Here is a 27,128-nt window from a genome sequence, read left to right as displayed (position 1 = left end):
CAGTCTGATGTTGACTCCTGCTCCAGCGAAAGTTTCAGCCACTGGCAAATCTGAGCTCATCAGCTCATATCCATCCTGCCAGCTCCCTCCCTGAACCTCCCATTGTACTGCTGGAAGGAGTATAACGCCATTTCCTACCCCTCATCCATCTGATGACTCCCCCAGTGGTCCCCCTGAGCCAAAATGCTGTGTTTTACATACCCCGTACTTCAGCCAAGACCTTGTATAACAGTATCTATGTTCAGTGAAGAGCAATAAATAAGCATTTCATCAAATTTACCACACATAATGTTCAGGAAAATCAAGCATGGCTGTACAAATTTTAGATTTAATAAACAATGGGCAATGCTCTTTTTTTCAATGAATTCCCTGCCAATCCCCCCAGAACACACACTTCAAATGTACGTATGGAGATATATACATATATGTGCATATATATATATATATATATAAAAAAATTAAAGTATATTTATAATTCACTGTGACCTAGCTCAAAGGCAAAGGGTTTGAGCACTGGATTACCTTTATGAAAATGTCATGGTACTTTCATGCAATGGTCTTCCAAAAGTATATAAAAAAAAGAATCTTTGAAATCAAGTAATATACCAAGTTATGTTGTTGACAATTCCTCAATGAACCATGGAGAAAATAATATTATTATTTTTATGAAGGCATATAGCTCTGCAAAATGTGAAATTAGAAAGTTTGCAACTGGCTTGCAAACATGTAAATGTCTATCTAGGATCTGAGGAAATATTAAAATAAACATTTGCAATGGATCCTCAACTTTTATCAGGCATTTTCAGTTCACAAGCTATTAACTAGCAAAGGAGGAGAGGGAGCATGGCCACTGCTTTTCCCCAATTATTAGAAAGTGAATATCTAAGGAAAAAAAACCCAAACTGTCATATAAAGTGTTCAGTTGAAATTAAGAAGTCACTGAAGAAATAGTCAAGGAGTCAAAAGTGTATAAGAAGTCGGAGAAATCTGTAGACAGATAACATAACAGTCATACTAACACTAACGTTTGCTACATAGCTCTAGGTATACATACACATCCCAAGAAGTTTATTGCAATTCATATTTGCAAAAGGGAAGTGAATGAGAATGGATACCTGATAAAAATATTTGAGGACTGATGGAAAACAAAAAAGTGCAACTAGCCAACCAACGTAACAACCATCCATCCCAAACAACAGAAAGAACAAAACAGAATAAGAACTTTCTGAAGATTGTGCAAAAGGGTTTATTTTGGACCTGACTTTATAAATCACTCCCTTTTAGGTTTAGTTTCCACCTTCCTAATGTTGCAGATTTAAATTCATCTATCAGCCTTTGAAAGCCTGAAGTCTTTCAGCTGTCACTTACTCAGTGTAGTGTAGCCATTTTCACAGAAGATGGCTTATATGAAAAGTTAATTAGTTAACCTTCCACTGACAGAAAAATGGAGCGGCTGGAATGGTTGCTTGTGAGTTGGAAAGACCAGGCACCACTGTCACAGGCAGCCATCTTATACAGATGCTCATCAAGGTTAAGTTTTCTGTTCATGCAGGAAATATTTTCAGGGAGGTCGGTAGAAATTTTCATCATATTAAAGATCAGACCAGAGTAGCCACAAGATGTCATTGTGGGCCTACTAAGATAACAACTGTTAGGGTTGTAAAAATATAAATACATAAATAACATAAGTTAGAAACCACAGCTAATTTTCTATTTCATAAATTAATCTACAATAAAAATACAAAGAACTATTTTATTATATGTTAAAAAAATTTTTTGGAACATTTTCCATAGTTTTTATCTGGTCACTTTGGAATACAGAAAATTTAAGTATGCAGGTTATTTATATCAGCACTTCAACACTACCAGCCCTCTGGAAGACATTCGCTGTTGGGGTAAAAACTATTTTAGATGAGATGAAACATATGCTTATACAAGGTAAAACAAACAAATAAATAAAACATCAGAAAAAAAGAATAAATAAATCAAAGAAATGCTATGAATGTTTAGTAGTTTTAAAACATTCTTTTCATGCAGTCTTGAATTTTAATTATTCCTTCTGGAAGGATTCCCGCACATAGAAAATTAAGATATGTTTTATATTGTACACCGTTCTTGAAAGCAGAGATTTACATTCTTCATGAATACCTCATGAATACGAGGGTGTAATAAAGTCAAATTTTTATGACTAGTGTATAATTTTCTCCCAAAATATGAACATTAAGAAATATAATGGAGATTACTTTTGGCATAATAAGGTAAAATTTTCAGACTTGATTGCTTTTAGTTGAGCTCCCAAGATCAATTTAATCATGGGCCAAAAGGTTTGCAGGGAAGCTTAGACTCTTTGATGGATATTGAATAGGTCACAATATAATTTAGGTGTTATGATATTTAAATTTAACATTTAGATGTCTCACCAGTTAGAAAATTTCCAAGAACTCCATACAGTGATTTGGTATGTGAGGTATGTAGGTATTCAGGGATTCATCCTAAATGATGCATCACTGAAACACACATAAAATGCCAAAAAGAAAGTCTGACTTAATTCTGCACCTTGCAGAGAGTGAGGTGCCCGATTCCATGACTCAGAAAGGCACCTTCACTCTTCTGAAACTCACAGCTAGCTATTAGTGTGAGTTAGTATTCTCCAAACTATTATAATGAAGTTCACTATTGAGAAATGCAATGTAATTAATGCTGGAGGGAAAAAGAAAAAAACAAAACCATCTTACAGGGTCTATATTTAGTATACTTATTTAGAAAAGGAACCTGGACAACACATTGACCTATAGTGATCTGTGCTCAAAATCCACAGCTGGGATGCATCGGGGAACAGAGAATTCTTTGGAGAAGTTGCAGTATTGCTCTTCCGAGAATTCTGATTCTCTGAAAAATCATGCCATTTCAGAATTTCCTGCTCCTAAATGAAAAATACAACCTTTCCTATTCAAAAATGAATGCAGTGTAAGGTTGTCTTTTTGTTCTGGTATCACAGACATTTCTGATCTAATTATTCTACATGACCAGGATGGATTTGGTGTTTTTCCTAAGTTAGCCCATGTTCTGTTAATTAATGACCTGGGCTTCCATTACATCATAAAGATATTTACAGTAATTGAATGATCTTCAGATTCTGTGATCTGACTCCCAGTACAATGATTACGAAAAAATTCAAAGGGGACCCTTATTTTTAAATATAAGCCCTCTTTTCTGATTAAATAATTACACATTTGTTCAGCACCTCTTAGACATTTTATGAACTTCAAATAGAATTAGTCTGGCCATGCAAAAAAAAAATATTCTTGTGAAAGGAAAAATGCAAGTAATGTTTTTGTTACTTACAGTAACACAATTTCCTTGGCACTGATAGGATTAAGATACGGTTATTGTTGTTCCTTCCTGAACATAGAAATGCTATCCAGAGAGCGACAAATGATTTTAGCATTATAATAAGGAATATCTCTGCTTTCACTATAAGGAGTTGTTTTATGCTTTTTGGACAAATCCTTTGCAACAGCTAATTATTCTCATGTGTGACAGATCTCACTTTTCTTGTTTAATTTATAGGAATCTGGCAATAAGAAAAAAAAATGGGGAGAATGTGGATCAAAGTTATAGCCATAGGGCACTTAATAAAGATTTACAGTTAGAATGCAAAATACATATATATTTTTATGGTGATATGTGGAACAGTAAGTAGCCATTGGCTATTTTTATTAAATTTTGCCTAGACATCTTTTAGACTCTAGAGGAAAAATCAATTCTTATTTCTTTTATTCTTTGATTTTATTGCTATGCTTATGTCTAAATTTATCAACAGAAAGTTTGTACTTCAGTGGGAGCACAGCTGGGGTCTTACAGCCAAATCCTTGTTAAGTTTGGGGATAGATAATAATGATTTGTAAACCTATGCAGGTTCAGAATGTAATAGAGGAATAACAAAGTCATCAGCAGACAGTAGCAATTTTATGGAAAACTATTCAGTAAAAATATCTGAGCAAACTGTAGGGGGAGGAATGTTCAAATAACAGCCTCAAAGGGTCTATTGTTGCAGTAGGAACTCCTGTTGCTAAGATGATGAGACATGGGATGGTGGCAGACACTGACGTTGTGCCAGCTGAGATGTTTAAAGCAGTGGTGTTGAGACAATTGTTGTGATGACAGACTGTCTCAACATAATCCTCTCCACTGGAAAAACATGCAGTGAATGAAAAAGGCAGATAGTGTCTTTGAACTATCTTTCAATGTGAAGACAATATGTAGGAAGCTAGTGATTGTTTAGTAATAATTCATATGAAGGAATGGGGAAAGGGAATTACCAGAAAAAGGCTTTCTGAGAACCTGAACTGCTGGTAAAGTAAGAAAAGCAAGTAATGGAGATGGGTTTTATCTGTTTGTTTGATGAGGTGATGCCAAGTGAAAATCTGTGCCTCGGGTAACGTGAAGATCAATATTGGAAGAAATAGAACAAGTGTTTTCTGTGAGAAAAATATGTCAAGTGAGTATGACTGGTCATCCATCACATAGGTATAGGAATATTAATTGTTGAGGATGTTTGATAATGACCTTCTGCTGCCAAAATGAGAATATTCTTTTGAATGCTGAATAAGGTAAGATTTGGTAGGCCATGCAATAAATCATGTTTTGGGTTACTCCCATTGTGGAAAACATGAAAACTTTTGGCCGAGATTCCTGGATCATGGTGAGACATGAGATACATTAGTTGGACAAGGTCTTCATGAAATAATAAATAAAACCAGGGAAGGGGAAGCTAGAGAGTAGAAAAACATTAGCCTGACATCGCATGACCAAGGTCATGGTAATACATAAAGCATTCATTCAGTGCAAGTGTTTACTAACCTTCTGATGCAAATAAGATGCTTTCCATTTCTTGGTGGGGATTTCCATGATGTACATTTGCATCCTCTGCCTGGGTCACTCATCCTCCTTATACTCCCCATTGCAGAACTGGGGGTTTGGAAGCTCTGTCTGCTAGACTTCTGGCTCCTCATCAGTCTGCTAAGAGTATGCAAGGAACTAGGAGCCCAGGTATACCCAAGCTCAATTTTATTTTAAAACTTTGCAAATAAAGCTCAGTTATATAAAATGAAATTCCTGATTGTTAGGAAATTTCCAACATTTTTTCTGCTACAAAATTGAACGCTTTCCCCACCCGCCCTTCCCATCAAGTTCCTGCAGAATGGTGTCTTGGTTTAACCCCAGCCAGCAACTAAGCACCACCCAGCCGCTCGCTCACTCCCCCCCGGTGGGATGGGGGAGCGAATCGGAAGACTAAAAGTGAGAAAACTCGTGGGTTGAGATAAAGACAGTTTAATAGGTAAAGCAAAAGCTGCGTGTGCAAGCAAAGCAAAGCAAGGAATTCATTCACTACTTCCCATGGGCAGGCAGGTGTTCAGCCATCCTCAGGAAAGCAGGGCTCCATCACGCGTAATGGTTACTTGGGAAGACAAACGCCATCAGTCTGAACGTTCCCCGCTTCCTTCTTCTTCCCCCAGCTTTATATACTGAGCATGACACCATATGGTATGGCACAGCCCTTTGGCCAGTCTGGGCCAGCTGTCCTGGCTGTGCCCCCTCCCAGCTCCCTGTGCACCTGGCAGAGCAAAGGAAGCTGAAAAGTCCTTGACTGGTGTAAATTCTACTCAGCAAGAACCAAAACCTCAGTGTGTTATCAACATTATTCTCATCCTAAATCCAAAACACAGCACTATACCAGCTACTAAGAAGAAAATTAACTCTATCCCAGCTGAAACCAAGACAAATGGAAATTCTGGTATTCTATCAGCTCTAATCACAAATTGCTGCTTGAGCAAGGAAGACCCGTTTGGATATATTACGCTGCAGTGAACTTGCAAAACAATTTAAACCTGTATCCCTGAATTGTTCAGAGAATTTGAGGGAATGATATAAAAAATCACTTCAGTTCACCCTCTTTCTGATGTGATTTGATCTGATTTGACTTGACACAAAAGCGCTGCGTAGGGCAGGGAGCATGATGGGACCTATATGTTGAATCAATGCATTATGTTTTGTCACTAAGTATTGTTTTGTCATGGGTACTCCTGACATCTAAATTATCATGTTTTGTTTTTCTCTGTCATTATTTAACTAAGTTATTAACCCAGTATATTTCCTCTTCTTTCCTTTTGTGCAGAAAGTGGGTTTTTTTACTTTCTGTCCTCAAAGTATGAGCTAATAACTTTATTTGAAAAATATATCTATAGTGATATAGTTCTGTGAATATGCATGTGCATTATGTATCCAAATAGCGAAGTCATTATTGTCAGTATTTTAACATTCATGGCACTGTTCTTCATTCTGCCTCAACTGTTTTCAGCTAGGGGTAGAGAGCAGTATGAAGACCCTAGGTTTTTCTCTATATGATTTAGAAAAAATAAAATTGAGTCAAATATAAAATGTGACTCAAAAAAATTGAGTCAGAGATCAAAGAAGATTTTTCACCTCAGAGCCACTTTTTAAAGATTGATCAATTTGTGGCCTGGCTCCTTGTTCTTTTGGTTTCCCTCCTGCATTAAACTGATCAGTCTCAGCCTTGCTCAGGTTAATGTGCTTTTGCAATAGGAGTGATGATTGACTCAAACCAAAATTTTCAGCCTGGTAGCTTTATTTAAAAATATGCAAGAAATACCAGGTCTTCCCTGTGGAAAGATCTTTCCAAAGGAAACCCCATTGCTTAAAATGAACCTTGTCACTGTTCTTTGTACTTTCTATCAAAGTCACAGTATCTTCCTGAACACTCTCTTTTGGGTGAGAACATCAGGGATAGTCTCCTTCTGTGATCCGTTGCGTAAACCTAATCTGCACTGTTCCTATAACATTCCTATGTTTATGTCTCAAGGACACGGTTTAGTGGTGGACTTGGCACTGTTAGGTTAATGGTTGGACTCAATGATCTTAAGGGTCTTTTCCAGCCTTAACGATTTTATGATTCTATGATTTTATACATAAGAGCAGGGATACCCTGTGTTAAATCCCTCTATGTGGAGTGGAAACACCGTATTTATAAAAACTGTGGAAAAGATGGATATGGAATGAATAATGTAGCATTTCAGAAAGGAATTTTTCTGTAATTGATCAGTTGCAGTAGCAATAGCAACTAGTAATAGTAATAACATAAAATACTGTATCTATTATTTGGGATTTACATAACATCAAAAAAGGTATAACTGACATACACAAGGGCTGATTTTGCAATTAAGTATTAAGGCAACAATTTCAGTTTTCCTTGATTCCATGGTAGAATTTTAATTTCTTGTATTTCATTTGGTGAAGAGTCTGGAGTGAGCAGCATGATGGAGAAAGGGAGAAATCACAGGAATATGGAAGGAAGGGCGGGCAATCAGTTATGTAAGGACAGAGACTTTTTGCTGGAAATACAGTAGTTAAGGTTAAATAATTGCCTGTGGAAGCAGTCACTCTCCCTCCTTAACCCCTTCTAGAAACACTTAAAGATCATTTTCACCATTCCAGTGCTTTGCTCTTGACTACACTGTGTCACTCAGTTAGATAAGCTAGCGTTACTAATAGAAATATTATGCTAATCCCTAGTGACATTCAGTATACATGAGTGTCTGTATATTTAATGTGAAAATTTATCCTTTGCAAAATATGAATACTAATCATTTTTCTCAGTTCAAGACGTTACCTTCCAGTTCCATACTCAAAGCTGTAGCTAATCCTCCATCTCTCTGAAGAAAATATAGGTAAAATGAAAGTCTTATATTCTGGTTTTACATCCTCATACTAGTTAGAATCTGATTTCTTTAAATTAAAAAGAAGTTGACTGTACTGGCATTTTGATCTTTTCCCACATGATCTTACTTGTATATACATTTAAGACATTTTTTATCATGTCAAATGATGAAATGTCATTCGTCAGTATTATACCAAAATGAATGTGGTTGATGAAGAATATAATGTTGGTATTTTAGTACATAATTGAAGAAAATTAAATGAAATGTATAGAGTTCGTGTAATAAGAGTTGTCCACTTCATAGTTCTAGCAGATTAATCAGTCGATAAAAATGGAAAACAAAAAGATAGTAATATGTAAGAAGTATGGTACAATTCAGTGAAATTTGCATTTTTTAATTCTGTAATATAAATTTAAGTTTGTGATATAATACATTTTTCAGATATGTATTAATAGTGATGGGATGGTTTTTACATAAGTATTATAAAAAGCTTGGGTATGGCCTACTTAGACAAGTAATAAAGTATGAAATTCTTTTTGTGGCAAGTGATTTGAATAACTTCAGAACTAATGTGTGGTCTAAAACATTTGGAATTTATTTACTCTAGATTCAGAAATTATGCACAGAGGTAATTTAGACCCCAGTCCCTCCTCGGCTTTTTCAGACTTGCTTCCATGCTAGATACAGTAATTTGTATTTTCATTGTTATATTTTCTTTAGGTATTTTGCCATCACCATGCTTGAATTCAAAATTGGGAAAAAAAACCCAAACAACCATCACCACTTGTTTTTTTTAAGGGGAGGGATAATCCTATATTATCTTCTAGTTCTTATTGCATAACTGTCTTGCACTTTTTTTCCCCCTCTGATTTTCTTTGTGTTTATATGGTTATGGAACTCTACAATTTGTTTTAATATCCTTTGCAGGATATCACTTACTTCATCTTTAAACAGTTCAGATGGCCTCTTAGATTTAGTTTTCTGTTCTTTTTTAAAGTTTTTATTCACTCAGAGATCGAAAAGAAGCAATAAGTACTACAAATAGAAATAAAAATAAAAGATAGTGTTAAAAGAAGGCATATTGTGAAAATCTACGTCTCATAACGAGCAAAAACTAGCCCTGACTAAAGAGCAACTTTGTCATTTGGGACACCTGTGGCAGCATATTTGGTTTCAAGAGTGGCAGGAAGAATGCACAGTACTCCAGCAGCAGTTAATGTAGCAAAGATACAGTCATTTGCAAGGTGGGAAAGGTGCAAATCAGCAGATTTTGGGCTGTACCACCATGCGTTCCTAATTCTTTCCTAAAGTTCTACACTTAAAAAGAACTGAACTGAGAGGAGTCAGAAAATACACAGTGACAGGAAAAGTGAGAGAAGAAATGAAGAACGATATCAGTAACTGAGCTGATATGAGATGACTGACATGAGATAAAAATTGGCAACCAAAAAAACCCCTTGTGATTTAAAAAAAAAAATCAGTAGTTTCTGGAGTTCCCCAGTGTGATGAGAATTTTTGCTAGTGTTTGAATATGTACGTAGCAAATGACAGCCCTGGTGTTCTTAGTTATGTGCTAAACAGAAATGACATGCAAAAGCACGGGGTGGAGGGAGAAAAACAGAAAATAGAAGTGACTCATGGAAGGTCAATGGCCCAACCATGAACGGGATGAAGGTCTGCGGCCTTTCTGCAGAACTACAGTCTGCCTAGTCTTATATATTACATTGTTGAGAAGAAATATGTAGAGGATAGAGAGAGAAAACAGAAGACCCAAAAAAACTAGTTGAATTATTTTATTAGTTCACCACCTACACCATTTTCAATACAGCTTGTCAAGTGGGCATCATCTGATGCATATGCAAGAAGGATTGATTGTTTTTCCCCAAAAAGCATAATGTATCACTGGTAGGAAATTGTGAGGGAAGCACACAGTAATAGTCTTAACGAGTACAGAAAGCTATTAAGGTACACATGAAGCAGACTCCTGGAAAAAATGAACTCTAGGAGGCAAGCAGGGGAGAGGGTCGACTATTCTATTTAAACTTGCACTGCATATGGATGTATATATGTATACTCCGCCATTAAAAAAAAAAAAAAAAAAGAGAGGAAACCATCATACACAGAGTGAACTACAAGCATTTGACAAATAAAAGTGAGGGTATTTTATTCAGCACTAACAAAGTAAAGAATACGTATTTCCTTCAGCATTGCAATATCTGAATTAGCCAGAGATATTGCATTATACATGGAGATTAGACCAGAACTGAATTCAGCAGAAATGGAGAAAGAAACCATAGAATTTTAAGCAGTTCTGTGATACTGCAGCCTGTGCGGCTGCTGTGAAGATTTGCTGTCCCTAATGAACAATGCATAGAGTATGATTCTCTCAAGGGAATAATAGGCTGTCTAATGAAAACTTTGAAGGAGGCTACAATTTACCTGCCTGAAGTGAACCAAAAAGAAAAAAAAATGCTAGATACCCTATTATCAAACAAAATAGTATCAACCCTAGCAAAAGTAAAAAGCAGCTTATTTGTTCTCTTAGTTTCCAGTTATTCTATCCCTTGCTTTCTATCTGAAGATCCTGCATCAAAAATATGACATTTCCCATGTTAAAAAAAGCAGTGTGCACCTCGCTAGATCAATATATTTTTTCTTTCCATATTGAAGTAAAAAGATTAATGACAAGATGTCATAATACACCACTGAAAGCTAATTTCAGTATGCTACCCACCAGCAGTACAAGAACATGGAATATTTACTTTGCGCATTTTTTTTTCCTTTGTCTTTTTTTATTCATTAACTTTCAAATCAGGGGAGCCTTTGCTTGAGTGTATCTGTTGTTGCATATCACATTTGACACTTGTAATTTTGTCCGGAACGCATGGATGGCATGCGTTCCCAGCAAAATAACAAAGTGTCAGGAAAGTAAAATTAAGCAGAATCAATATGTCTGTTGAGTTTAATGCAAAGACTTTTATTCATCTGTAAAGAGCTGAAGGCTCTTCAGTGACTTCATTGCACATGTGTGTCATATAGCAGTAGAGAAGGGAATGCAATCCAGAATATCAATCATTCTGTGAAGATTCCTGAAAATATTAGCATAATTCCTGAATGGTCTGGAAGGCTGAACGACTGTCTGCTTGTGTGGGATCGGCACAAATACCGATTCTGAGTGAATTAGCAGAACTGGATGTCAGGTACTTTAATATAAAAATTATGAGTTGTTTTGGTTTAGTAACTAACATGGTAAGAAGCAAGCAGGCAGTGCCTTGAAATGACATCAGAAATCTATGCTAAATGACTGATAAAACAGAACTGTTAAATGCTCAAAAGCCATACCTTATATCCTCTTTTTCTTGTTTTAAGTATACCGCATTGCATGATCTGATTCTGCTACCAGTTAGATCAATGTACAGCAGAAATAAATCCACTGAAATTGCTAGGGATGAGCTCAGAGTCAGACTTAAAACACTTGAATGAAGATACAGAAAAAAATCCAGATTATTTCATTTAGAAGCACCCTTTCAACTCCAAAGGGCTCAAAAGTAAACCCAGTCTCTACGCTCTGTCTCTGCACATTTGAAAAAGTCTACTTTGTACCACAATAAATTTAAAGATATTTGGTGATCGCTTGGTTTGTCAACACACAGAATATTCTGCCTACAGTAATGGCTTTGCTAAAGTGCCTAGGAAGGAGTCCTGTTCTTACACAACTTCAACCGCTTCTGTCAGCTCTATAGTCATACAACACCTGGGGTTACGACAAACGTTATTGCAGGGCCTTGGGCCCAGGTAGTTGCTGAGTTTCTTACTTTACAAGGAAGCATTTCCCGGATCATCATTTCTGTGTGAAATTTAGCTAAACCAGCTGTGCAAAAATCAACCTTACCATCCTTCCTTAATTGCATTTACTTAAGTATAGAAATATAATAGTAAATAGTCAGAATCCATTTTCCAAATGGTCATTAAAAAAAAAGCACTATTTTTAATGCAACACAGCCATTCATTTCAAGATTAAAAAACATTAGCTGCATATGGTTAACAGAAAAGTACAGAGTTATTGTAACTGCTTGTAAGAAAGATTCTGTGGCAATGACATTAAAGGACTGTTCCAGCATTTATCTATTGTCTTCAGTAACAGCTTCAAGCAGAATCAGGTCTTCCAATTGTAGAGCTGTTCAAATAAGGTTGGTTTGTTTTTTTTTTTTAAAATTTGAAAATTATCCTTTTGTTCTTTATTAAAAAAATAACTATTCTGTGACTAATTTTCTGCATGTAGTATGTACAGGGTATTTTCCTGCTCTGTGGGTAGCACAAGGTATTTAGAATAGAGAAGATAATGATCAAAGGAAAAGTAGGACTTAGAAATGATAAACATTTGTCTTCAGCTCTACACTTCTATGCTGGGGAGAAATATGGTTTCTACAGAGGAAGGGACAGGAGACTTTGAAATGAAGCACTCAAGCATCAGTTCCTATATGTGCTGGAAGCGGTCCCTTGTGCTCCAGAACCATTCAGGGCTTCGTACATGACTTTCAAAAATGGATCGCTTAACTCAGTTTAACCTGTCTTTTATCAAGACAAGGTAAATGTATTGCTCCTCAGTAGGAGCTCTTCAGGCTGTAGTTAGCATTTAGAAAATGCTACAATTGTAAGCTGGTATTTACATATATGCATGTGCAATCTAGAGATATCATATTTACTATATCTATGTATATATGGGAAAAGACAGGATCAAAATGACATGTATTTTTTCTGCATTTACTAAAAAAATAGCCAGAGGAAGAAAATTTCAGCTAGCATTGGGAAGACATATATAATCTTCTTTATAGCTGAATAACCTATTTGGTACTTGGAATTCTATAAAGAGAAGTTCTGCTCTATGAGCAGTTAAAATGAAAAGGAATATGTCTGAGGTCAAATCACAGTACTATATAATATGTTGGCTTTATATACTTTCTCCTTGCATAACGAAATTTGTTAAGCATGCGTTTCATAAATAAAATTTAAAATACAGTTCCTAAAAGTATGTCATGAGCTACAGTTCCCCATGAAAAGCTAAGTAATTGTCTAGTGATTAATTATCAACAGAAGACATGAGAAAATGTCATCAGTAGCGTAGCGTTAGTGTTGGATGGTTGATCATACATACTAATGTAAATTTTTGTATTATATTACTATAATATAGTATAATAAATTATATATAACTTAATAATTAGTGTACATTAAAACTATTATGATTACATAAGTGGTTTATATGGATTATGCATGAAATAATGACATATATGTATATGTATATGTATATATACATGTACACATGTATGTTCACTAGTATTAACTCTTCCTTAAGTGATTACTTTCAACAGCATAAAGAGAAGCAGCACAATATAACTCATCATTTTATTAGGAAAAGCTTTACAACATATGGGATAAATTCTTGTTCTTTCATTCAAGTCTTGCTTTCTGAAAGACTGCAAATGGTCACTAAAGGAATACATTTAAAATCCTTACGTAAAGTGATGCTAATTCTAAAGCTTTATGTTGTTGAAAAGCATAATTAAATGTTGTATATAGCAATTCTGAAATTAACTGATAATATAATTAGCTCTGAAGTCTATGATCTTCCTTCTTTTTCCTTGATCTTATGGGATATTGGACAGTGGATTATTCACAAGATTAAAGCTATCCAATAAGAATGATTTAGAAAAATGTAGCTGATAAAGAGTTGCTCATTTTTACCAGATATGCATGTTAATATTTGTCCTCAACTTGTGCTTTTTCATTTGATTTTATACGTTTTCTTAAAAGACAGGCAAATACAGATAAAAATATACAGATGTCAAAATTGGTCACTGTCATGGTAACAGGCTTTTATGCAGGGGTATTTTAGCAGGCCTGCTGTTACACTCTTCTCTCTATGTGTTAATTAGTGCACATAACCTTTTTCATGTAAGTATAGCTTAGTCATATCTAAAATGGGTATATGATTTGAACACCTCAGAGGTGCAGTTTCAAGTTGAATTACTCAATGTGTCAATGTAATATGTAATATAGTCTGACAGCTATGAATTTACTGTTATATTCATTGTCAAGCTATGCTAAACAAAAGGGCAGGAAAGGTATTGTTTTGAAAGTATTCATTTGCCACCCAAGAGTGGTGGGCTTCCCAGAAGTGCTCAGTCTTGATCTCAATAGCTACTGAAACTAATGATAGATTTCATGAACTCCAAATGAATTCCCTCTAAAATTAGAGGAGTAAAAACATCAGTGTTATCAGTGCTGTAATGTCAGACAACTAGGTGCTTGCCAGACTCCGGCAGTAACTGCACCTTATGAAGCATAATCACAGTCTTGATTCATGGCAAAGACTTGACGAGGTTTATGGTCTTCCAGTTATGTCTCTAACAGGCTTCCTTTGATAAGGTGTTAAAGCATGTGCCTCTAACAAGACACTAGCACAAAATCATGTCCCATGGGACAATATAAAACTTTTATGGTTTCTGTCTCAGCTTTTAAATAGGGATCAAAAATAATGATATAGTAAATTACATTTGTATCCCAGCTTTGACGTACACATTTCATTCCTGTCACAGGGGGCTGGGCCACCTTATAGTCAATGAACTTTTCTTTCTTACTTCTGCAGGACTGTACATCCTGTACCATCCTTCTGACTCTCCTAGTCCTTTCTTCTGTAGATCATTCATTTATAGATCACAGCTTCTATAGAAACTGCTTTGATAAATATTTTAACAAATATTTATTATGAAGTTATATGCAGTAATCAGCATCATAGAAAGATCCTTTTCTTTTTCCCCCTTTTTAGAGAAGACAACCCACTCATCACACTGGAAAGTCATGAGGTACAGAAACAAGATAAATTGTCGGGACAGGGGCTGTTCTATAGCCATCTTTAATGTATATAAAGACATTAAAAGCCTGTTTGTCCGCAGTATTGGTCTGCACATTTGCTCATACAATGTGTAGGCTGTTGTAATGCAATTATTTTGTTCCAAATACCATGCGTGGGAATATTACTGCTGGGATTTACTGCAAGGCAGCCTGTTTATAAATGTTGAATCATTTTATATGGTCAGTGATAATAAGCTATAACTGATGCAAACAAATGATAAAATTCTTAAGTTAAATATATCAGTATATTACTGGATGAATGTACATACAAAGAATTATGAATTTATAAAGAAAAATAATAAAATATGATAATAAAACCCTACATCTTTAATGCTTACCACCTTTTCCAGCAGTATAAATACTTGTCCAGAGTTTTTTCAGGTTGTTTGATTTTGAAGTCCATTGTAACCTTATTTTATATTTTAGCGCTAAAGAATAAGGTATGGTGGGAAATAGGTTCCATACTATGTGCTTTTGTATCTAAAGCATCATTTTTTAATATTTACTTCTTTCAGGTTGCATCTAGTCCTATAAATATAAACACAATATATTATCAGTAAACATATATTACAGAAATGTATATATTGGAATTAATGCATTCTGCCTACTTTCTAAGTGACTCAAAATGGTAAGTCCAGAATTTGTAGTGGATAATTTTAAATTCTTGCTGTTTTAATGTAATAATTTACATTTATAACAATTTATGTTGCTTCTTGCTTTACAACTACTGTGGGGTTTTTCTAGCATTGTGTGGCCTTTGCATGACATGTTAATTAATGCAGAATAAGAAATCTGAAAATGTGTAACAGTTTAAACCTGGTCTTGAATAGAGTAGGGCTTCCTCTGCAGCTCTAACCGTAGCGTCAGATTGCTGTTCTCACAGCAGCAGTTATAGAAGTAGTTACAGATGCAAGTCTTCAGAACTCTAGCAAATATTTTTTCAACTCAAATATAGCAAAGGTTTGCAGGAGTTTATATGAGTGGAAGCAACTCTTTTCTTCTGATTAGCTGAGCTGCTATCAGCATTCACGTCACGTCCTTTTGAGTTTAAAATTCTATTTAGCAAGCATAACCAATGCGCGGGACTTCAGAGACAGCAATATTGTTGATGTATAGTATTCTGAAAAAATATTAATGATTGCTGCTCTTCAAAAAGATATTGAAAAACAGTGTACTACGGTGCTCTAAACAATCAAACTGCAAGTATAAAATATGCATAACATCACAACATTGGGCATATACTTCTAGATCACTAGTCTTGCTTTCAGAATGCTGTAATATATTTTACTTGTCTGTGCCTCTATTGCATTCATTTTATTCAGCTAACAGCTCAGAAACAGACTGAGTCTCAAGTCTCTCAACCTATGGGACACAGTTTACTGTCTGTAAGATGAGGATATTGTATGGCTTTTCTTATTTAACCATTCTCTGTGTTTCCTATTCACCTGACTTAAGCAGTCTCCATTTTCTCATAGGTATCTATGTGCTACAATAATAGCAAAGGAAAACAGTTTCAGCTTTCTAAGAAATGACCCTATTTCCTTATTTCATGAAAATGACATCAGACTATTTTAAAGTTAATTGAGTAACTATGAATGATGATGATCAAATCTTTGCTGCAAATACAGAAAAATAAGCAAGTTACATAATCAACAGACATAGTCTAAGAATTTGCTACAGTGATGATACCCAACGCCATGTGAAATGTTTTTCTTCAAAACACTAGCCAAAGTTTCATGTTGACTAAGAGTATTTGCAAATTTGAGTCAAAATTGTTGAACTTTTTGGGTGAGCTCTCCCTCCCTTCCTTCCCCAAGGAAACAATTTTATTGAAATGCTATTCTTTTACAAAAGGCAAGGTAGCAGTATTCCATTATGATTTTTTTAAAAGAAGAGAGAAATCTACATTTAATATAAAGATTTTTAAAAAAAATCAAAAAGGAAATGAAACATTGTTTTGGATGAGAGGCAACCTCTGGTCCATCCCAAATTGGGTTTGTTTTTTGGTTTGTTTGGTTGATTTTTTGTTTGTTTTCAGAAAACCATAGAAGCAATTCTCTTCACATTGATTCAATTTTCTACTTGATCAGTGAAATGAACAGTCAGCTTTTGCATAATACCCTTCTATGCCAGGTGTCAATTTGCCGGTATGGTACTAGTGTTGTTTAAACAAAGCTGGTTTTGCTTGGTTGCTGGCAGCTGAGACAGTGAGTTGTAATGATGGGAACTGGAATCAGCTGTTCCCTGGAAAATGCAACAGAGTGACTCTCAACAGGGATTTAACTAACTACATAAATGTGCTATATTTGCATCATGAATTTTTAATGAGCAGCATTTCAGATTAAAAATTGTTATTTCTATGACTCATGAATAAAAATTTATGGCCACTTCAACTGTGGTCAGCAAGAAACTGTTCTTCCCTGTATATCAAATGGTAAGAAGTGTGAATACATAATTAAAGGCAGCTTACTTATCACTTACTGTGATTTTCTAGAGAAGCAGCCAGACTGGTAGAGCTGTCAGTAGCAAACCCTTTTTATTTCATTTCATAAGCTTTTAGTTGTTGGATCAGGCCCAGCCTTACAAAATATTGGACTTTGCCAGACATGTTTCCTAATCAGAAAATAAAGACAGCAACTCTGAGACCTCCCTCCCACTTACAGTTTACTAATTACATGGTGAGCAACCAAGCAGATGTGATCCATGTACTAGTTGCAAAGCATTTTGTGTGCTGAATCAGGGCAATTAAAACTCTATCAAGTTATATACAAAACTATAGTAGTAATTTAGAAAAACATAAGCATGAGAGCAATTCCTCTAGATGAGTTGTCAGTAGGAATGGCTAAGCAGCATACTCTAAGATTTCTTCCTTTTCAAGCTTCAGATTCGGTATTACATGCAGCTACAGCCAGGTGGTAAATATTTACTTCTGGCAGTGCTTATTTGGGTTAAATGACTGCATAACTGACAACAGCTAATTGAAAACAGCTTGGGATCCCCAACACACTCTTAACTACTTTCACTTAGATTGTGAGTGTCTGTAACACTCTGCTGTCCGATATATAAGGCAATTGTAGAGCAAGTGAAGGAAAATTAACAGATGGCTCAGAGACTGGTGCAAGGAAGAAGGGTCACAGATGCTTGTATCTTACAAGGTGAGCAGGGTAACCCTCCTGGTGGATGGATTTCACCTGAGTACCCAGGAGAGCTTTCCAGCCTTCAAGCTGGCGTGAACGGTAAGAGCTATGAGACACTTTTGTAACTCTTCAGTTTTAACATTAGGAATAAGCTGGCCTTTCCAACCTGTTCTGTAAAACGCACAGCCTGCCATTTCCTTGCAGACTTCTTATAGTGGTGTGTGTTAGAAAATTAATCTTCTTGCTTGCTGTTTATATAAAAATCATTTTATACCTTTGGTAGTTCTTGTTGCCTAATTTTTTCTACTTCTGTAACATCATCTCTTGAAATAGGGGACCAAACCTTCACACTCAACATGCAATTGCACCATGGATTTATACCTTTGCATGTTTTTTTTGACTGTTCTCTATTTCTTTCCCTATGATTCCTAATATTTTATTTTCTTGCTGTTTTGATGCTGAAGAAGTGAAACAAACTTTTGTGTAGCCTTTTCTCTGCTAATATAAAAAAATATTTCTAATTTATAACCTGTTTGAGTTTTGACCACAATGCCCACACTAAAATGGTTTAGCAGCACCATATTTTCAAGAGTTATATAAAGAATTGACTATTGCAGTATTTCAGCTTGTAGTATAATAAATTGGTTCTGGATCATGTGGGAATATCTTATTTTTTGAATGACAGGGGTTTGATATCTCTGTTTTATTAAATTGTATGCTGCTGCTGCTGACATTGCTACTGTTAACAAGTGATATAAATAATAGCAGTAATATACTGTTTGTTAGTTGTATTATTTCTATTATTTATAAAATCCAAATAACATTGGAGTTCTTCAATGGATACACATAGACCGGAAAGCATGCCATTTGGTGTGTTTATACAAGAAGAAGCTATTATGTCACATTATTTTATTCCCATGAGATTTCCTGCTGCTGTAGAATACAAATAGTTTGGACTACTGCATTTATTAACAAGCCAACATTTTAAATGCAATATATAGTGTTTCTGCGGAGTTTGTTGCTACAGGAGATTTTCAAGGGAAATGTGACTTTTCTAAGGATTGGAAAATACTGTAAACACTTTTAGGGTTTGGACTTTTTACTAATAGCAGACAGTGATATTGGTAATGTGACACATTTCTGCATCACAAAAAACTTCTGCATGTGCAGAGTATCACAGGAGAATTGAAGCCATGATATTGGGCTAAGAGTCAGATACCACTAAACACAAGATAACAAATTAGGCTAATAAAAAGCTGTGGTATGCCAGCTTCTGTGTAAAAAATAAAGTCTATGGTATTCCTGTATGTCTGTTTCTCTCATCACTAACTTAAGTTCATGCAGCATGTTTACCTGTTTCTGGATTTCAAATGGATTTCCCCTTTAGCCACAACTGCAGCTCAAGTCACTATTTGTCTCAGAACACCATACAGTGTAGTTAGTTTTATAAGAGCTCCAGACTGATGCATCCCTGAGAAAGTTACAGATGTGTTAAATGATGAGATGTAATTGATATTTCCTGTTAGAAATCTAGACAAGATTATGCTTTTCTGTCAGTGCCTCCTAGCTGTGTAAGTATCTTTTCTTTCTTTTTCCCTCACTTCTTTTTACCGTATCAATGGTGCTTGTATCTTCTTCCCCAGAATCCAGTCAGTACACAGTGCATCTGTCTACATCAATACTGACGAGTGAGCTGCTTAATTGCACATCACATGAAAATCCAAGCAAACAGAATTACTCCTTTGATCTAAGTCACAATTACACAACTACAGTCCCAAAACAGATGGTGGCTTTTAGTCTCATCACACTCATGATATGTTTTTTTTCTGAAGCAGATCAGCTATGAGAAGTACGAAGGCTGCTTTCTTAGGTAGAGCCATTGCTATGCTCTTCAGTATTAAGACATGCTATTGATGAACAAGAAGATAGTTTATATTCCCTGGTGTTCTTCAAGCAAAGTTTACACAGAGCTCGTGGCAACAAAAAGTGCTTAAAAACAGGTAAGCACTGTCCTCTTGTATCAAAGCACTTTTTTTTTTTTTTCTCCTTTGATTCTTGATCTTTTTTTTTCCTTCCGTTTGTTATTGTGCTTTTAACACAGGAGACCAATATCTGGCATGTTCACTGCATTATCCAGCTGCATCCATCAACTTCTGCACTCCCAGAAGGTGTGACCTCTACCAGGTCATTCAGCCTCACATTTAGCCATGGGTCTAAGGAGGAGAACTAGAGTGCTCAGGGTATCAACTAGCACTATATCTGGATAAAACAGAGTACTTTCTCCAAAGGGAAACCTCACTATCTTTTCTCCTTTTTTTTTCCCTCTTCTTTTCTTTCTCTTTGAAAACATAGAATTAAGAAAAAAATCAATAACCCTTCTAACCAGTATTTCTATCCTTTTGGATAGATTATTTCACTTTTACTACTAAGGGATAATAGCTTTTTATAAATATAGGCAGACTTTAAAAAGGAAATAATAAACTGTCTTTTTCTCAGAATAGCTGTACCCTATAATGTTTTTTTTTTGTTTAACAGGGGCAGATTTCTACATCTTTAGCTTGGGCAAGACAGAATTCATGTCTGCTTGGAATGCTTTCATTGCCATGTGCAAAGGTGCTCTGATATCAAGGCAAGCCTTATAAAATAAGCTGGCTGGTAGATGTGCTTGTTTGAAGAGACATGAAATTTACAGAGGGACTTTTGGGAATCTCTTCTAAAGAGGTTAGTGTCTTAAATGATAATTTCACAGTAAAAACATATTTGGCAACAAGTAGTATCTGTTCCTTGTCCCCACTCCTTTTGTAAGTGTGCTCTTGAGTTTGGGTGACCAAGTCTATTTCACTGGCTCCTCCTCCCTCCACATTCCCCCAAAAAGCAAAAGAGGAAAAGCAAACCCTTTCGTCTACAGCAATATTTTTGAAGTTAGATCAGTTCCCAAGCCTGATGCCTAGCACAGCCAGGCAAACTTTTGTTCTAACATGAGTCAGAGCAACAGCTTGTGGATGGCAGGGCTGGGACAGATGGGAGGTTATGGTTTCCTTATCTGCCCTATTCCCACTTTGTTGTTTTTTTTTTTTTTTTTTTAATCCCTGCACACTTTAATTCTCAACTGTTTTAAGACTGATTTGCACCAGTAGGAAGCATGCATCAGTTTTTTTCTTCTCACCCCCCATATTTACTGACTTGTATAATTAATTTATTTTGAGAATGCATTTTTTTATAGATATCTTTTCATCAGGTTGTACTTATTTTATCATGTACAGCCAATGGAAATAGCATTAGCATAAAAGGAGTTGCTTCCCATCTATGAAAGTTAAGCACTTGTTTGCTTTATCTTGATATGAAATAATCAAAACCTAGAGAAAGAAAGATGGCCTTAAAATGTCTTTATAGAAATAGTTATTTCTTTGTTCATGTTATGTTTTATTGTTCTTGACCCTTTTGCAAGAATTAAAAATTATTCTCAGAGTAATATCAGAATGAAAGAAATTACTTTTCCAAAATAATACAGCTATTCTCAGCCTGTGAGTTAGTTCCAATAGATAAAACCACAGGTATTTCCACACTGGAGCAAACTATGGTCACTACTGTTTGTTAATCTGCTCCTACAATTGATAGACTTTTCAGCAGGGTGTGCAACCGAGTCCTGCAATGGCTATTTCTGAAACGTTCTTCGCAACTTCTGACAGTAAGCGGCCCAGGATTGTGTTAAGGGTTATACCTTATCTTTTTGTATTACTTCAATTAATATAACTGTACATGTTCTCTTCATCTTATTTTAATACTATTAAGCAATTAATTTTGGTGGCATCACCTGGCAGTTAATTCCTCAGGACAGTACTATTTTCCAAAAATAAGAATTATATACCCCCCTGATATGTTTACATCTGTTGTACTCAGAAGACTTTAAAGCATCTCAGACGGGTCAAATATTGGCATTTAATTCACTTTACTTCTCTCACCTAATATGTTATCAGCCATCAGACAGTCCAAGTCTGACAGCCCCTAAATTTTTTGGCCAAATAACTCAAATTCCATGTCTGGATGGATACCCTGGAATGCTGTTTCCTATATTAGAAAAATTAACTGTTCTTAAATTCAAGGTACTGGTAGGTTTGTGTTTTGAAATGGAGCTTGTTAGGTTTGCAGGTGATGCATAGTGCGCTGTATGATTCAATGAAATAAAGCTATTTTCACCTGCTGAAGGTATGGTAGGTATTTGCTTTTCAGTTTTGAAAGGAAATTCCTTGCTTTTTTGCAGGAATATGAGTTCTTTTAACACCATGCTTTGCTCCGTCTTCATTTCCAAAAAGCAATATAGGCTTGTTCTTGTTTAAACAAATCACACTAACATGATGTGAGAACTTTTATTCCAATATTAGTAAACAGGTAAAGCCTTGAATACACGAAGGAGAGATCCCTCAGAGAGCAATACAGCAACTCCTGTTGCTAGGAGACCATTTTTCTTTGTTTTCCTTCAAAATGACTAAATCATTTTATGCCTGGCTTCAAAGGCAGCTGGGAAGATGGGAGCAGAAGGAAATGCATTTTAAAAGTCTCACCTCCTCTCCCCCCTTCTTTCCAATACAAGGAGAGCAACAAGTTAATACAATTCGGTGGGATTTGGAAGTATATATGAATAAAATGATGTAAGAGCAGCGGGGTCCGTGTGTGGGCGCGCTGTGCGAAGCAGGGGCAGGTATCTGGGTGAGCACACAGCAGAGCCACGGGACCTCCCTGGCTCCCGTGGGGCTTCCTCTTGCAGCCCCCCTTGTGCCACCTCCCTGCCACCTGCTCCTTCCCCTGGGGTACCCCAGGTACTTCTAGCGGCTCATTTTCATCTGCATTTTGAGGTTCTCTGGGTCTTTCTTTTCCTTTTCAGTCTGCTCCGTCTCTTCAGCCTGGGGTCCCCCAGAGAGGACGGGTGGGTGGCAGCCATGGTGGCTGTGGGCCCTCACTGGAGGAACAGGGCGGGCAGGAGGCAGCGGGGCAGGAGCAGGGATTGCCGGCAGGGGGGAAGTTTAGGGCTGCCTTTCAGGCAAGCTCCAGCTGCCTGGTGAAGGGGAGTGTGGGTTTGGTTATACTGGGTCCTGGTTTAGGTCAGTGGGAGAGCGAGGGAAGATGGCTCCCCAGGGGGCAGCCATGGGGGAGCAGGAGCTGGGGAAAGGCCCCATGGCTGCTCGCTCACTCCCTCGCTCATCCGCCTTCTCCTCAGCGAGCTCCTAGGTGTTCAGTCCTTCTTCATGTCAGGAGTTTCCTTATCCTGCTTCTAGCTTTCTCCTCTCCCCTGTTTCCCTCCCTGTCTTGCCACATCCCTTGTCTCTCCTGGTGTGCTCCGGCCTGGGCTGGACATTGAGCCACAGGTAGTGAAGGGGCTTTGCTGGGAGCGGATGGGGAGCTGGGTACTGTTTGGCACCTGAATTGGAAAAAACTGAGAACCCAAGTTGCTTATTAACTCTTAAAGTTATCAACTATGACTCCAGTAGCTGTTTTTGTTCAAGGAAGTAAAGCACCAGTATGAGCCCACAGGGCAGTAAAGGGTTTGTTGCCCCTCAAGCAAGTACTTCACACAGAAATGTCTGCTCTCCACATTCTCTCCTGGTGGGAACCGATGGACTTTGGGTGGATGGTGAAGTTTTGTGTAAGCAAGAGCCTTTGACTTTATTCCTTCCACCCACCCAGAAAAGTGACTCTTTCTGTATGTTTTGGTCCAGACAGTTCCCTCAACTTAAAGACCCTCTGGTGATACCTGCTAAGGAGCACACCTGACCCTACTGCTGGCCACGACTGTTGTGAACAGGCCGGTGAGGCACTGCACAGTGAAACTGGGTATCTCAGCATAGAGAATCTGGACACCAGTGGTGTGAGTGACTGTGCAGGCCTTGAAGGCTGGTGAAAGCTGCCTCCCTCGCCCCCTGGGCCACCACATTCAGCCAAGAGTCATCTCACAGGTGAGTGGGGCCTTAGTGTGGGTGGTGTCAGGGCTAATGTTTTGTATTGTTCTCCAGGCTTTTGTTTGGGCCGGGCCAGGGGAGGGGGGGTGGTGGTGGGGGTCATGTTCCTGTATTATTGAGTTATTAACTAATTTGTAATATTCAAATGTGTATAATAGGCTCTGATGTTTCTCTCGGCAACCCTTTTTCCCCCTGCAGCTTCTGTATGACTGGTCATAAAGGATTTTGAGTTTGAGAATAGGATTTCTCTTCTCTTTTTTTTTTTTTTTTTTTTTTAATTCTGACTAAAATGATCCTAACTTGCTAAAACTGAGCAAGCAAAGGACAGTGCCTATGCTATTTCAGGAGAGCATCGCTGCTCTTAGCATGGAAGGCATCTTCCATGGCAGCTGTCTGCCACAAATACACAAATCCAGTTCATTTTGGTTAATTTTAGCGAATGATATTAGATTCTAATACAGTTATTGAAATATCTGCTTCTTATCTGACCTTGTAGAATGTAGTAATCTAGAGTTAATATGAACCTGGTTTGACTAATTTAACCCATTTTGGTCCAACCTAACTGGACATCTGCGAATTGAATGGGATCACTTTAAAAATTCTTTTAAGCCTCTTCCAGTTGTTTTTTGAAGCAAGGAACAATCCTGTTTGGATTTTTTTATTGTAGTTTTAAACTTCTGAAACAGAAATATGTACATGTTGTATACAACATGCATAAAATAATCTGGATTATGCTGTCCCTGTGTAATTCCGTCATAGCACATTTCTTTGAAGACCAATGGAAAAGGATAAGCCTTTCAAAAGCTACAGAGAGGAAAAAGTTGTGTTTCTAAAAGCACAGATTTAAGCAAAGTCAAAAAAGCTACACCTGTTAAAGTTGCTATCTGTTGAGAGCAAGTTATATTTTAAAAAGAAAAGCTACATTTTTCCCGTCTTTCCTTTTATCTGACATTTACATCTCTGTGTCCTGTAGCTGTGTTAAGTTACCACTGTTTTCAATAGAACCAGTATCTTGATGGTATGTGTCCCTGTGTAGTGTATATATTACATGTACACACACATCATCTACCTACCTATATATACACATACATATGTATACATTTACTGATCAACTCTTTCCTACCACAAACTCATTCTTCAGAAGTCATCTAGATCTTTTTGCTACTCTTAGTTCAGTTTATGCAGAAAACATTAATTATGTCAATTGAAGTATTAAGCTCTCTTAAACTTTGGCAGCATCTATATTTAGTCAGGTACTTTTACAATATCTGTATCAATACATTAGATTAATTTAAAAAAAAAATATATTCTACAGTCTCTACATGGACTTAACCCGTTTTGACTAACTTTTAGCAAGTCTGTGCTCACACTACAGAGAGAGACCTGGAGGGGAGGAAACATGTAATGATGTTTTTGTTCCTATCCACTAAGTTCAGCTGCTCGAGAATTGCTGGTGTTTCAACCTTAAACTGGATTTAAGCAGATTCACAGTTTTAGTGGAATGTGAAATAATGATTTAATTACAATAATAAATGTTATTTACAATAACATGACAGTAAGTGATATCCAATATTTTGCTTCCACAGCTCTGGTTGCTTGGCAATTTAAAAAGTTTCTATCAAACTCCTGAAAATACTCAAGTCTTTAGAGACTTACAGAGGGAGGTTATTGCAGGCTGACCTGTGGTGTCCTTAGATTATATTCTCCCTTTTCTTTGGGTCACATTTGACCCTCAAAGCCACATGGATCCTGAAGGGTTCTATCTCGGTATTAGCAGAGAGACTTGTTTTTAGGACTTAAATGCAGCTAAAACTGGTGTTCCCATGTTATGGGATGTACAAAAGCAAAGCATCATCCCAGTCCAGCTCATATAAACTGTCAGTCTAAGAGAGTGGGGAAAGGGGGTGTGTTTTGTTTTGGGCAGCACTGAAGACTGGTGGTTAATTCAGAGTTGAGGAGTTTTTGTTGCCTGTTTTCACCAGGCTCTGAGTATGATCCTGCATAATTCTCTATCAGATGTGAGAAGGGGCTGCTTCTTCTGTAACTCAGGTAGATTTTGAAAAAAAACATACTGTAAATCAGTCGTTCTGGGGGATAAACCAATTAGTAAAAGGCTTTTCTCTTAGCAATGGTGTGTGTTTTATTTCCCAAGATAATGCATTTCAGGAGTTACTGAGCGCCACAGGGATCATCTTCTGACTAATCATATGTCATTCTTGTTAATATCAGCATGGCTTAAGTGGGCACCCCAGGAGACAATCTGACTTTAATTCTGTTACTTGCAGTTGTGCTGTTTGCTGTTGCAGTTTATAAAACAGGTTGCTCTGCAATCTGTGTTGCTATGGATTTTTCCTTGTATTTACTGAGAAAAGAGAGGTGATTTTTGTCCAGTGTCTCAGTGGATTCCTTCCTGCTGTGTTTAGTTTTTTGGGGGAGGGTTGATTCTGATCTCTTTCAAATTATGAGGAATAGTCGTCTTGGTTTCCAAAGTTTTTAACAATCTTCATGCTTGTTTATATACAGGAGTTAACTGAAGTAGGATATCTCTTCATTGTTTTAAAAGAGACTTTGTTTAGATTGACTCAGCAGGTTCTCTTCTGTCTGTGCCAAAATGAAATAGTGCATTGAGAAGTAGCAGAACTGAGGGACATTTCTGTTCTCTTCATGCACTGGATATGCAAAATGTTCTATTTGCCATATTATTTATAACCTAACACAATTCTAAAATCACTTACTGAAAATTTAGAAACAGCTGATAAGACAAAGTTCTGCAAAATGTGAAAAATGTAATATTTATTGGTGGATGCATTGTGCAATTACTTAACTGCTGTTCCTTACTGATAAGATGTCAGTGTAGCTCCAAAAAGTGAGGGGAGAAGGAGGAGGGAGAGCCCGCTAAGGGAAACCAACAAACATTAAAGACAAAGTCTAATCAGACTGTCTCTCATTTCCCTCAAAACCCTTTCCCAAATGGTAAATCCTATAGCTGAAAATAACTACATCAGAACATTTGGGGACAGATTGTTTATGTAGCTACTATTAACATTTTCTGTCAGTGTTCTGTGACATTAAAGAAGTAAATCCTGACACCTGTAATGTCAGTGTCTCTGTCCCAGCCATCTGGCAAAATAGAATTCCTATAATGTAAATCATGGGAAGCTTTAGAAGAAAGATGGGACATAGAAAGAAAATATAGGACATAAGTGGAGATGAACTTTATTACGTAGTGGTAAAAAGAAAATAGTGTTTGCATATAGTCTTGCAAATATTCCCCATAATTAAGATATGTTTTTAACTGCACTGTTTCATGAACGCTTCCAGTAGATGAGATCTTGTTCTGCACAAATTCTTATTCTGGACTGCTGTTACTTTTATTTGTTTTCTTA

This window comes from Platalea leucorodia (assembly GCF_965183815.1).
Source record: "Platalea leucorodia genome assembly, chromosome: 6".
Taxonomy (NCBI): domain Eukaryota; kingdom Metazoa; phylum Chordata; class Aves; order Pelecaniformes; family Threskiornithidae; genus Platalea; species Platalea leucorodia.
This window is presented reverse-complemented; position numbering follows the sequence as displayed.